General features: G+C 37.0%; 1 long non-coding RNA gene across 4 annotated transcripts in view; it reads left to right on the forward strand.

Moving 5' to 3' along the window:
• Positions 1-14755, forward strand: part of LOC141505445 (uncharacterized) — a 182695-nt gene that overhangs the window by 21639 nt on the left and 146301 nt on the right. For 2 of the 4 annotated variants that reach the window (XR_012473603.1, XR_012473607.1), the window contains exon 1: positions 304-2684. The exons of the other annotated variants lie outside the window; for them this stretch is intronic. This is a non-coding gene — a long non-coding RNA (uncharacterized LOC141505445). Of the gene's footprint in view, positions 1-303; positions 2685-14755 lie in introns of those variants that run through there. 4 annotated transcript variants of the gene reach the window in all.

The raw sequence follows: 14755 nt of genomic DNA on the forward strand, positions 1-14755 counted from the left end.
GTTCCCATTCTCTTGGATTCTGTTCTCTTCTTGCCTCATAGCCCATTCATTCTCCTCTAAAACTACCTTTTAGGTTCTAGTCAGCAAAGACAAAAAGGAAAATCCTGACCCTCAAGGGTCTACATGCTTCAATTTGCACATCTTTAGAGGGAGTGAGAAGGAACAATCTCTTCATTGTCTGTATTTCTTTGCTGGTGTTTTTAGATTTAGAAAAAAAATTCTGTTTAAGTCAAGCATTTATTAAATGCCTACTATATAACAGGTTCTAGAGAAAGAAGATATAGGAATCAGATGTTGTGTAATGGCAGGAGTCCGGATTTTGCTATGTGACCTTGAATAAGTCACCTAAACTCTATGTACTTCAATTTTCTCAATGTGTAAAATGAGAATTGGATTAGATGGTCTCTGAGATACCTCCTGATTGTCAACACACAACCATTTGAATGACAAAACCAAAACAATATAAAGACCAAGTTCTGGTCCTCATGGGGAAATTTCCCCTCTAAGATGGGAAAATGAATTCATAGTCATTTACTCAGTCCTCAATACATGGTTTTCTTTCCCTGCTGTTTCCAGTAGATGTTGCCAGTAATGTTCCTTCATTGACTTCTCCTTGTGATTCTACATTATTCCTACATGATGCCATCTACAATTTCGTTTTAATCTCAGCAGCCTTTACTCTTAGGAGCTCCTGAATTGAGTGAGGATTTGATCCTTTACAATAGCCTTGAGAAGTAATAGTTATGGCAATATTTCCCTCATTTTATAGATTAGGAAACAGGCTAAAAGGGGAGAAATGATTTGATTGCATAGGTAGCTGTTGTTATTTGTCATTCATTCTCAATGAAGACCATGACTTCAGGGAGGTGATGTTATAACTTGCAAGTGAACTGAGTTTAAGTGAAAGAGGGCTGTGCAAAGTCACCAGTCTGACTTGCTCTCCTCTGGAATTATCTGGTGCAGTGCTTAGATATGGACCAGGATGGATGGGGATGGCCTCCATCCTCACACTGTAAAACCCCCTTGAGGGTAGACCTTTTTCTTTTCAAGTGTTTGCATCCCCAGTATTTAACACAAAGCATGAAAAAATAATAGATATTTAATAAAAGGTTTATTGACTTTTGAGGGAAAGTTGTTTCAGCATCAAAACAAAATAGCATAAAAAGCAATATCTGACAGACTTGACATCTTTATTTTCTGTTTTAACCCTTCACCAGAGAAAACAACCAAATAAAATCTAGAAGATAACACAGAGAAACATTGGGATATTAGAACAAAAAAGTGACTTCTTTTGCTTTACATTATTGCCAAAAAGACATAGTGTTGTTTTGTATTTTATACTATCTAAATCTTTTATTTTCACTTCTTTCTTCTTCTAATTACCAACTATTAGCTCTAATGGATTTACTTAAACTCTCCCACTGCCTAGAACATAGCTGCATTTAATAATTATTTGTTGAATTTTTTCTCCTGACCTGTATTAGCCCATGACCATGTTGTGTTCACTAAAGGGGAATCTCATCTCAGATAAACCTTCCTTCTACTTGTTGGGTTTTGAATTGGTCCAAGTGGGCACTCTGGATTAATCTATTATACAATTCCAAAGGGATGCTTTCTAATTTAGCTTGTGAACAAGATATACGTATTCTGATCTATGGAAGGACTCTTCACAGTCCTTCAATTGGGGAAAAAGCAAGGAAATACCAAGCAGGTAAGTCTAGAATTCCTCTTACCTCCCAAATAACTTAGGTGCCAGCTCCTAATCCCCACCCTCCTCCACATCCTACTAGAAATTCCTGTGAATGTACTTTGCATATACCTCAAATTTACCTATTGATTGTAATAACCTTCCCTCCCTCAGTAGAATGTAATTTTCTTGAGGGTAGTTGCTGTTTCCTTAACAGGTTAGTGTTGATAACTGCCATCCTAATTCAACAAAGAAGAATTAGCAACTGGAGTCTCATGTTCATTCTTAGCAGTACTAGTGCTTCACCCCAAATGATGAAGGTGTTGGACAAAAGCCAAGCTCTCCCTGGTTCTCAGAGGATGGATGACCTAAAACCTGGTTCTGTCTTGCTCTGGATGGCCAAGCTGACAGAATATTTAGGGAGTATGAATTATTGTGGGATATCTCAAAACAGAATGCATTTTTTGAGTTCCCATCTGACTGGTAAACTCCACCTCTTCCCTGAACTTGTCACATGATCTTGACTTAATGGAATTGCTTCCCATAGGAACAGACAGAATATTCTTGATTCTACTCTTGGCAAAGCATCAATAAAAACAATAAAAACACACAACACAAAATCTACTCCTCAGCTAGTTGTTTCAAAACTAGAAGTTTAGGAACTGCACCAGTGATTTATTTTGTCCTCCTGACTGTTCTTCATATGAGTGGGCTAAGGAGAATGGACATCACAACACAGTTTATAATTAATGTTTGATCCATATGTACAGTAAGTTGATTCTTTGGGTGTAGGATTCTGGACCTGACTTCTTGGCTGTTCTTCCTTCTCAGAAAAGGGAGAGGGATTTGGATCCGGTAAAAAAAAATGAAATGATGGCAGAACTGGTATTTTGCCATTCACTGATTCAGTGTCTTGATGCTGGCATGAATCTCTTATTGCTTCTCATAGATGAGCTCACGATGATGCAAGAGGGAGTGGATTAAATCATCAACCCAGGTAAGAGATGCTGGCTAAGTATATATCCCATAAATTTGACCTTGAGTCTGTAAGTGCCTCTCTTTTGTCATTACATCCTATCATTTTCTGTTGCATTCTTTTCTGTCTTCTCTCATCCACAATCTAAGTCCATCATTTCTGAATGCTAGGAGGAGGGACCAAGGAGAAAAAGAGAAATTAAGTTTATATCCTTTTTGCATGCATGCAGAAGGTGTTTAATTAAAGGTTGTTAAATGAATGAATCTGTAATGAAGACTGGTCAATAAGCCCAGCTCTTATGAGTAGGCATAGAATACTCAGTTGATACAATCCCCACATGGACTTTGGAGCCTACTGAGACATTCTCTTTTCTATTAACCATGTGATAAAACTGGAACTGGGATACATACAAAAGGTACTTGTCAGTCTGGATGAATCTCTTAGATCTAGTTTTTTATGGCTGTTTCCTGGAGAATGAGGAGCAGCTACTAGGGATCTCTGGATTGGAGCTCCCTTGGAGCTAGCATGAAGTTGTGAGAGCATCATTGTTGATTTTTGTTTTTAGATGAAATTTAGATGAAATGACCTTGTGAGGTTTAAAAGATGAGGAAAGTGAGCCACCAAAGATCCAGAAGCTTGATTTCAGGCTGGGACATTCCATGATAATGAGGAGCAAGGTCTCCAGCAACCTGTCTGACCCATTCCAGCCAAAGGAATTTCTAGATGAATCATATCTGAATTAATAGGCATAAGCAGGATTCAAACTCAGGATTTCTAGCTCTAATCTTCTTTGATAATGAAGCACAAGACCCAACCAGACTGACTATGGAATGTGGCTTAGGGCCCAATAGCAGCGGCTCTCAACTGGAAAGATCTTGTAACATTTGACATGATGCTTGAAATTCTATGATTATAGAATTAATTTTCTTTAAAGACATGCAGAGTAGTACATTGGCCATGACACATTTGGAAGGGAAAACAGTGGGATAAATACTAATGGAAAATGTGTAAAATGTCTGTACTCATACTCCTTAGACATTTTCCCTATGTTGGTAGAAGGGAGAATGTGACTAACCCTAAATGTTGGAGGAATATGTTTATAATTTCTGTTCTTGCTATATCTTTGCAAAAACTTTGTAAAAGCTAATTGATTTCATTGGTTAAATGGAACTGGATTCCATTTAGTTGATATTTAGGAATTAATATTGGGAAGCACACTGGCATAGAGGCATAAGCTGATAAAATTAGAGAAAGATACCTTTAATACCTTAGGGTATTCTTTGATTCCTGAAGGGAGTTGGAGCCTTATTAGTTTTGAGAAAGCAAGTTTAGAGTAATCAAAATGAATGAATACAAATGGATAAATGAATGAAATAGAATGCAGCAGCCTTCTGAAAGATGGAAAAGAGGTAAACATTTATTTAAGGTCTATTCCAAATAAGGAACTGTCTACCTGTGAGTCTCTGCTTCTATAAATCCATTGGCAATCCCACTTCATTATCATGAACCCATTCTGTTATGTCTTTTCCCCTTTTTGATTTGATAATTTTTTATTTCAAATATTTTCATGTTGGCTATGCTGGTACCTCAGGGAAGAAAGTACCTCAGGGGCTAGTCAAAATAACTTCCAGATCTTGTCCTGTATGAAAAGTGGTGATTTGGATTAGATAATTATGACACACCAATATTTACAGAACATACAAACAGCTGAAGGGTAAACACTGAGCATGTGATAAAAATGTAAAGATTGAGCAAATATATAAATAGATAAGACTAAATATTTATATTCAAATAAAGGGTAACTAAATTTGGAGGGAAGTTATATAGGGACAATGGAAGCTGGAATTTCATGTTTGCATGTGGGTTCAGGAAAATATTGCTTTTCATTCATTTGGGAGCCTTTTTGAAGAAGGCAGGATTTTCAGATATCATTTTGACATTTATTTTTGGTTTGTAAACTTACCATATTGTATCATAGTTGCTGTAGTTTTAGTACAACAATCTCTGGTAACTGACCTTGCAGTCGTGAATTTCTGAGTTCAAATTCTGTCTTAGACGATTATTAGTTGAGTGACGCCTGGGAAAGTCACTTAACCAAAATGACTGTTTCTGCTTCAGTTTCTTCATTTGTAGAATAATGATAGTCACTAACTTATGTGGGTATGGGGACCAAATGGGGTAATATATACAAATTATTTTGCTAGTCTTACAGTGCTAGATCAATGTTCAATATTTTTATTCTTAGTGCCCATAAGATGGTGAAGAGCAAAAGCTCTGATATTTATATTCTATCTCTAAGTCTTGTTGCACTAACATGCACCAATACAAGGAAGTTTGATGTGAAAGTAACAAGAGTTATTGAGAAATGGCTGATAGTTTTTAGATTGAGAATGGAAGGAAAAGCAAGAAATTAATAGCTACTAAATATAATTTTCCTCTGATTATGGAATTAAAAAAGGGCCAATGAAATCAAATGCTAATACAGGTCAGGGGGAAGAACATTAGACTTTGGAATCAGCAGTCCTAGATTCTGTTTTGGATCAACCATTAACTTGCATTAGGAAGTCACTAGAAGGCCCTTTTGGACCTTATTCTCTTCATCTTTAAAGGATTTTTTCAGTACTTTATATGTACTAGACACTGTTATTCACTGACAACAATGATAGCATCCCTGCCCTCAAGGATCTTACTTGGGGAGGGGAGAGAGTAGAAGGAAAGTGAAGACAATGTATAGAAGAATATACAAAATAGTATGACTAAAAGGTCATTGGAAGAAGATAATAGCATCTGGGAGGTGGAGGAAGATTAGAAGTTTCATGAAGAAGATGGCATTTGACTCAATATAAAAAATAAAAGATGTTAATAAACAGCAATCAAGAAGAAGTGAATTGTCCCCATGGGGTACAGCCAGTGCAAAAGCACAAGAGATGAAATAATCAAATGTAAACAGTAAGAAATTTAGCTAAACTAAAAAGTGGGAGAAGTAAAATTATCTATAGCAAAATTGGAAAAGATTGGTTGCAGCTAGGTTATGAAGGACTTTAAAACCCAAAGAAAGGAGCTCATATACCCAAAGGCAATGGGAAGCCATGGTAGTTTATTGAGAAGGTGTGGAAAGGAAGGGGGATGTGTCTTTGTGTGTGTGTGTGTGTGTGTGTGTGTGTGTGTATGTGTGTGTGTATCACATGCTGTCAGTTGGTAGTTGTTTCAGAGTTAGGATTCAAACTCAGGATTTCTAGCCCTAAATCTAGTGCTCATGAGAGGAAAAAACATAAAACTGAATTTCTTAGTTGTTTCATTTTAATTCACAATGTAGTTAGAAAGCAGATCTAAAAAGATTGCAAATTATCTGATAAACTACTGGAATAAAATTTAGGGAGCTTATAGGGGTGGAATATTCTCTTCCAACTCAAAAGACAAACATGGACCTTACCTGGGAAAGAGCTTCTAAAGGGGGCTGCTTCTTCCATTTAAAAGACAGGGAATCCACATTCTAGGAATTTCTAGATGAATCATATCTGAATTAATAGGCATAAGTACAAACCTTCTAATGATGTGCTTCCTAGTTGTCCTTGACCATTTTGCCCTTAAATCTTTTATAGAAGTTCTGCCTCAATAAAGTAATATTCTTATTTCTCATTGTAGTATTTGGGTTTACCCTGGGTTCTAGAAGGCTATTCTAAGTGATATATAGGTACTATCAGTTTCTGTCTCTCTGAAAAGGCTTTGAATATGCTCAGCCAATAGATCTTCTGTTTTCTGAAGGTGAGCATAGCTAATTACAGAGAGACATGTGAGTGGTTGACTGATCACTTTTTGATGAATTTTTTGGTCAAGGCAGCCCATGAAATAAAGAAAATTTTAAAATGGTTCCTAGTCTACTTGTGCCTTCTTCTGCCTCTATGGTGATGCTGGCAGAATAGTGAGATCAGAGGGCAAAGACTGCCAAGAATCTTCACCAGTGATTATCATTGAGTTTAAATTTGATGACTGCTCCTCTAAATGTAGATTTGGATTTAATGATATTTGGTAATCTAGTATTGGAGAAGTTGAATCATATAAATCTAGACATTTTGCTAAAAACAAAATTTAAAGAAAGGAGGAAGTTTTAATTAAATGGAAAAAGGACTGACCAATTTTTCTTGGAGTGACAAAGGAAAAGGGAATTAGTGGAGTGGGTTTTACTGTTTTCTCAAAGGCAACAAGAAACATTGTTTCATAGAATAATTGGCCATCACATATTGTAATACTAATGTTAAGTATTTTTAAAGAGATCACCATGGAAATTACTCTAATTTATTCACCAACACCTGTGGCAGAAGTGGTAGAAAGAGTCTACAACGATCTTTCTAAAACCTTTCATAATAAATCAACATATACTCTGATACTTGGTGAGTTTGATGCAAAATGTGGAATGGGATGGGGAGAAAGATATGAGAAAGTATAATTCAGAAGAAGCAATGATAGAGACCACACTTAAAGATTACACATGCCTCTCTATAATGAATTCTTTCTAGAGAAAAGAATTAAAAGGAACTGGACATTATAAGCACTATTAAACTATAAGAAACAAAGTAGACTATATTTTAACAGAAAGAAAAAGACTTGTTAATGACTTAGGAGTTATCACTGAATCAGGTGTTGTAAATAGAGTAAAACCATAGACTAAATTCAGAATTAGTAAAAAAACCAAACACAAATAATGAATAACAATGATAAAAAATTCACCTATAGTTTAAATAAATTAACATGAACAATTTAAACATCCAATTTAAAATGAAAAATGAAAAATGGTTACCAGAAATGATATTAATTTTATTTAATTAACCAGAGTAAATTATCAAAACAAGGATTACAGAAGGCATCTTAGTTAATAAGCTTCTGGTTTACATCCCAAACAGAGAGACATCAGCCCTTAACACTGGTTTATACTATATTTTTTGGAAAATCTTACAAAAAAAGAATGATGGATGGTAATGACAATATTTCCATTTTATGAACAAAACAGAGAAAAATAGTGAAAAGTAAAAACGATTCAATAAAAGTTTAAGAAGAAATCGAACCAAGCAATATCATCCCAAAGGCATTTAAGGTAAAACAAATGAAAGAAGGAAACATATCATAAGGAAATCATATTATAGGAAGAGTAAATGGTCTGGTCACATGGTGACACTTAGATGTGAGAGTGCTCCACGGACATCTTTGTAATATTAAGAGAAATTGAGAAATGATTCCATCATTTTGGATGTAGTGAACTTTTAGGAGTACATGGATGAGTCACACAAGTTGGACAGGCATGGATGATTTATGATCTAAGTCAATGAAGACAACTCTGGAATCAATGAAAACACAAACCATTTGAATATTTGAGAGGGTAAATTAAATATATTAGAGGATTTGAACTCAGATCTTTTTGACTGCAGGGTGGGTACTGTATCAATTAATTCCCTAGCTGCCCTGCTAGCATGATGCAAATACAAACAAAATCATGATAGTCCCTGTTCATGATAGTCTCCTGTTCATTCTAATAGTAGGAGATAGTTTATAGAGTTGGTTTAAGTGGCAAATAAGGTTCTTGAAGTTCAGGGAAAGTAGGTAGTAAAAGATTTGTAATGCCATTGCCATTATTAGAACTATATAATATATGATGTGGTTCATTTGACTTTCGTAATTAAGACACTTCTCACTGGGCCTCATTTTCCTCTGTAAAATAAGGTATCAATCTGAATAATTTCCAAAGTTATCTCCAGCTTAAAGATCCTTTGATCTTAGAATAGACTGCCTACCACAGAGAGAGCGACTATGATGGGCTGGTCATGTTGTTAGAATGCCAGAAGTATGCTTGCTAGAAATAAACTATTATGTAGGGAACACACACATGCAAACACTCACAAGGGGATCAAAAGAAGTGATACCGGGACACCCTGAAGGTCTCTCTTAAGATCTTTGGAACTGATTGTACAGCATGGGAGATACTGGCACAGGACTGTCCAGGCGCGCCCTTATCAGTGAGGGTGCTGCACTCTATGAGAAGGGCAGAATTGAAGTAGCTCAAAGGAAACGTGACATTCATAAGTTTAGAGTACCCATTCCAGGTATTCACATGGACTATTTGTGTCCGACCTGTAGTAGAGCATTCCCAGCTCATATTGGTCAGATCATCCACAGTTGGACACATAGTAATTTGTCTCAAACACAGTGATGTCATTTTGGTCTTCTTTGATAATGAAGGACAAGAACCAACCAGACTGAATATGGAATGTGGCTTAGGGCCCAATAGCAGCAGCTCTCATCTGGAAAGATCTTGTAATATTTGACATGATGCTTGAAATTCTATGATTATAGAATTAATTTTCTGTGTTTTAAAGACTTTTAATAACCAAAGCCCCCCCCCCCCATAGAAGTCTTTAGGGCATGTTATCAGAGTTCTCTGATATGTGTTGGAGTGGACCACTGAGGTCCCTTTCAAAACTGAAGTTCTGTGACTCCTCAATCTCTAGTAGTCCTTCATGAAAATGCAACAAACTCGTGGAGAGAAAAACAAAGGGAAAAGATAGCACCTTATTACCATAAGTCACTGGTTTCTAGCTTCATATTAAGATTCAAGTTAGGATTCCTGAAAGTCTCAGGAAGTCTTCAATGTCCCTTATAGAAGCTTGGAGAAGGTTGAACACATTTTCTGGACTTAGAGTACTAGGTGAGAAAAAAGCTCCATTTAGCTCTTTGTAGCTCCTTGGTCTGGAAAACCCAAGACGTCCCATTGCTGTCCACACTGGGTAATGCATTGGTATTTTAGACTTCTCTTGAGTCTACATGATGATAAAAACCAATACCATGAGTAGGAAGAATGATATATTCTGTTTCCAGTAGGACCATGCTATAAATACTTAGCCGTAGTGTGGAATTGCATGGCACTGTGGCAGCTTGCTGCCCAGGATTCATTGACTCCAGATATAAGAGATGTCATGATCAAAATAAAAATACTCCTTATTTATCCAATTTTGACTTTTTTTGGGGGGGAGAAGTCATTTATTTATCCACTCATTTCTGCTTCTTTCCAGACAAGGTGGTGATTTGTATTTATGAATTTCTTCTACAGAGGACATTGACAAGCTAGAGTATTAGCATAAGCTGAAAAGGAGAATGGCAAGAGGATTCAAAACCATGTGAAATAAGAAACTGCCCAGCCAGATGAGACAGTGAATCCACTAGTCCTCAAAGCATTAAAACTCAGGCTAGACAGTTATATCTTAAGGTAATGTACTGAGAATTCATACTCCAGGTAGATGTTGGCCAAGATGTCCTCTGAGGTATAGACCAAACTGAGGATTCTATAATTTTGTGACATTCCTTTCAAGTGGATTGGAAGGGTAGTGATTGGAAAGAGCATTTATTTTGGCCTCAGTTAACTTTTGTTGGGTTCTGTCTCTGTCACTTACTAGTTATTAGCTCTAGGACCTTGGACAAGTGAATTCACTTTTCTGAGACTGTTTCTCTGAAAAAAATGAGGGGATTGGATTAAATGTGGACCATTAGACTATAAACACCCTATAGCAGGAACCATTTTTTGCCTTTATTTGTCCAGTGTTTAGTAAAATGCTTGGTATGTCATTGATGATGATGATGATGATGTTTGCTCTTTGTTAAGAAGACCATGAAGGGAAGTGATGCCATGACAAGCACATGAATTGGATTTGAGTGAGAGGATGCTATGATAAGTCACCAGCCTCACTTTCTCCTCCAGAGCCCTCAGGGTCAAGTGGCCAGATATGAATCAGGATGCATGAAGAGTTAATTGGCTTGCCCAAGATCACACAGCTGGTAAGAAAGAGTCAGATATCTGAGGTTGGATTCAAACTCCTGTCCTCCTGACTCCAAGGCCAGTGCTCCATCTACTAAGTCAACTAGCTGGTTAATAAAGGCAAATTGATTGATTGATTGATAGATGTTATTGGTAGATAGGAGATTATGGTTCTGTGACCTATATGGTGAACCTTGAAGAGGGCTGGTGAGTCCTCTGAACTTCTTTCAGGTGGACAAAAGATTATGATCTTCCATATTCCAGTGAGTATGTTTCAATAATTATCCAATTCAATTCCATAAACATTTATTAAGTGTTGACTATATGCCAGACTCTAGTAGAATCTGATGATAGAAAGTAAGAAACAAAGTAGTCCTTGCCATAGAGGTACTTTAATAGGGAGAGGATTGAGAAGAGGGAAGCAGCACATACACAGATAAATAAATACAAAACAAATAGAAGTACAAAATCATTTTCATTGTGGGTAATGGAACAACTGGGAGAATCAGGAAGGGCCTCTTTGTAGGAGAGGGCTCTTGAGATAATCTTTGAACATAACTATAGGTATCAAGAGGTGGAGAAGAGAAGGAAGAATATTTGAGACACTAAGGGTTGCCTACGCAAAGATAAAGAGGCAGGAGATGAAATGGGTAACAAGTGGACCTATTTGGTAGAAGTATAGAATCATGTCAGGGAACCAATTAAATTAGTTGAGGGCAACAGTAGCTATAATGTTAAGCATAGAAAGTTATTGAAAACCTGTGTACTATTGTATGTGCTTCCCCCCCCCCCCCATCTGGGTGGCTATAACTTTAGAGAAGGAAAGCCTAAAACAGATATGTCTGGCAGGGAAGAAAAGAATATTGAGAACATACAGCCTATGTGCAATTTCTGGTTTCCATAGTAACCAAGCAAAGAAAATTTGCTAAAAGAAGAATAGAGAGTAAATGGATCCAAGTCCATATGACTGTGTCTTAAACACTCTAACATACTGAACAGGAGGTTATTATTATCTTATTTCTCTGTTCATAACCTTTATTCTTGTAAGCTGTGAGGGTCAGTTCCTTCCCAAATGAGGGACCTGACACAAAGTATAGTATTTCTCTGTTATTCACACATCTCATATCATGTCTCCAAACAGCAGGTGCTTCCAAGACCATTGAGCAGTTGTTCACCAAACACAGTGGCTGAAGCCAAACTGCTTGAGTCCTGGGACTCCATGGAGACTTGGTCCGTTGTCATTGTCAATGCACAGAGAACTCAGACCATTAGTTTAACATGTGGAGGAAGATCTTGGATGCCCCAGGTATGGGACATAGGATAAGCTGGACTCTGGTTGGAAAAGATCAAATTTTCTCACATCTGGAATTCCCATGTCACTCTGACTATGACTCCCTATGACAGTCTGCTATTGGAGCCAGTGCCTGGGCATCTATCTTTAGCCTGACAGTCTCAGTGGCAGGGAAATATATAAAGAAGAAAGATCATAGTTAAACTCTGCCAGCCTCTGAATTGATAACTAGGCAATCTTTCCTCAACTTTCAGGCAATCTTAAATCCTCCTTAAAGAAAATAATATAATTATTACTAAAGCAATGCATTTTATAAGTGAGATGGAAGAAGGAATGTAAAATCTGGAACACTGGAGAGGTCACCATTATTATAGGTGCTAGAATATTTTGAAACTGTAAAGGACCCTTGGAGATTAAGTTCAACTCACTCAATTGGCAGATAAATAAAGGTAAGCTCGCATTTCTATAATACTTTTAGAATTTTAGAGTGGGTGTCTCACAACAACCCTGGTAGGGAGGTAGTAGATGTTTAAGCTAATGTGCAACCATTTTACATTAGGAAGAAGCTGAGACTTAGAGAAGCTATTTAACTTGCCTTAGGTCTCAGAGCTGGGTAACTAGCTGGTAGAGTAGACAGAGTACCTGTCCTGGAATCAGGATAACTCATCTTCTTGAATTCAAATCTGCCTCATCTATTTACTAGTTATGTGACCCTGGACAAGTTGCTTAGCCCTATTTGTCTATTTCTTCATCTATAAATGAAATGGAGAAGGAAATGGCAAACTATTCCATTGCCAAGAACACTCCAAATGGGGTAACAAAGAGTCAGACACAACTGAAAAGACTAAAGGTCAACTTAGTACTGGGACCAAGTCTTTTGACTCCCAATTCAGTGTTTTTTTCTGCTACCTCAAACTATCTTCTATTAAGTTGAACTATAAAATGACTTGCTTAAAATGTGGGGGCTGATGACCCTACAGTGGATTTATGAAATCAACACCATTATATATAGGGAAGTGGGTGCCTCAAGGTAAAATGGGGATGGGAACAGGTTCATATCCCTGAGGAATCTGTCTTCATGATGCTTCCACCTTGTAACATTTCACAAATTCCATATGGCTTCCAAGAGCATAATATCCAAGGATGAAGCCATTATTTGGGATTTTACTCCTTATATGTAGTCAGCTTTACTTTGTGTTCTTTCTATAGATTGTAGCCCTTATGCCTCTCAATATTTTACCACCAGTCACTCCTCTTCCTCAAGACCTTAATGGCTCCCCATCACCAACAGTTCAAAGTTCAGACTCATTAGACAAGTATCTAAGGCACTTCACCATCTGTCTCAAATTTATATCCATAGTTTATCTTTTATTACACTTTTTCACTCTGAGGTCCATCCTTGAAAGATTTGAAGCACTCCATTCCTTAGTGTTCCTTTCTTAGCAATACTGTTTCCACTCTCCATCTCTACTTGTCAAAATTCCTGAAAATTAAACTTAAAAACTCAAATGAAAATGTTCCTGTTGTTCTAGAACTGGAGGTCTACCCAACTCTCCTCTATTGTTTCAGAGAATTTCCCACTTTTTTTATCTGACAAGTCCCTTCTCCCTCATTCAGTAAAATGAGGGCATTGGTTATATTAAAGTTTATTTTCCAGCTTGCAATTTAGTATCTCATTTCACTTATCACATTCTGCCTTATTTGTCTATTTCTTCTTAGACTGGAGCTCCCTAGAGATATGCCCTCTTATTTTATTGTTCTTTATCTCTTCCATTGTTCATTAGTCAATCAATTAACTGAATAGCATTTATTAAGAACCCAGTACATGGCAGGCATTATATTAAGAGCTGGGGTTCACATATAGAAAGCAGATATGAAATAAGTGTCTATTGAATGCATAAGGGACAAGATGGAGTGTGGTTGCCTCCATCCCTGATACCTCAAAGATCACTCAAAATGCCCTTCTTCCCAGTGGTGTGGAAGTGAATGAACATCAACAATTTCAATTCCACAAATAAAATTAAGGCCTGCTGTATACAAGACTTAGACTCATCATAAACAAGGACTAACACTCCAAGTTCCTTCCAGTTCTAGGCCTCTCTTCATTGTTGTAATGAGCAAGAGACTTAACTCAAAGTCATTTATGACTTTTAAGCCAGGTCTTCTCTCTACTCCCAGCCTTGGGACTTGTCTAAAAATCTGGATCAAGAACTTTCTCTGTTTTAAGAATGGAAAGAAGCTTTCACCCTGGGACCATTTTTCTTTTTTTCCCTTCAGCTTTGGGAAGATGGAAAGAATGATTGAGGGAGAAGAGGTACTAGGGTGATGGGTCAAAATGAGAAGGCTGGGTTTTAGTTACCATGACAACCAGATCAACAATTAGGTCACCTTAGCTATTGTTGCTCCCAGTGTCTGAGGGAAAGGAGTGGGGACAACAGTCCACATGTCATGGAAGCTTCCTGTTTCTCTCTTTTTACATTTCTTTACAGTTGATGATGAGTTAATCCTCCCAATGGGGACCTGATGAGGTGGATCAATGCTATTATCCCTGTTAGAGCTCAATATTATTATCCACTCTAGAGCTCATTATCCTATCAGGCCAATTACTCTGTCGTTAAGGTTTCATGTAGGCCCTATTGCATTCATGAACCATTTGGGAAGTGCCATTCTCTGTTGCCTTGGAAATATTGGTCCTATTCTCTTGAGAGATGCAGGAACAAGGGTAGTGTATAGGAAGGAACTGTTATATAGTCTGTTAATAGTCTTAGACTGGCAGTGTAGAGAACTGAAACTCTAGCTAAGTTTGTTTGGACAAATATTCCACTTCTTCCCCTTTCTGGGACTCGACTTTTCTCTTTATAAGATGGGGGGTAAAGTAACTCTCCTTTCTTCCTTTGTTAAGATAAAGTGAGAAAATATAAAAAATGAAAGTTAATGTATTTATAGTTTATAAATGCATATATAATATATTATATATGAAAACTTATCTATGAAAGATGA

This window comes from Macrotis lagotis, chromosome 1, assembly GCF_037893015.1.
Source record: "Macrotis lagotis isolate mMagLag1 chromosome 1, bilby.v1.9.chrom.fasta, whole genome shotgun sequence".
Taxonomy (NCBI): Eukaryota; Metazoa; Chordata; class Mammalia; order Peramelemorphia; family Peramelidae; genus Macrotis; species Macrotis lagotis.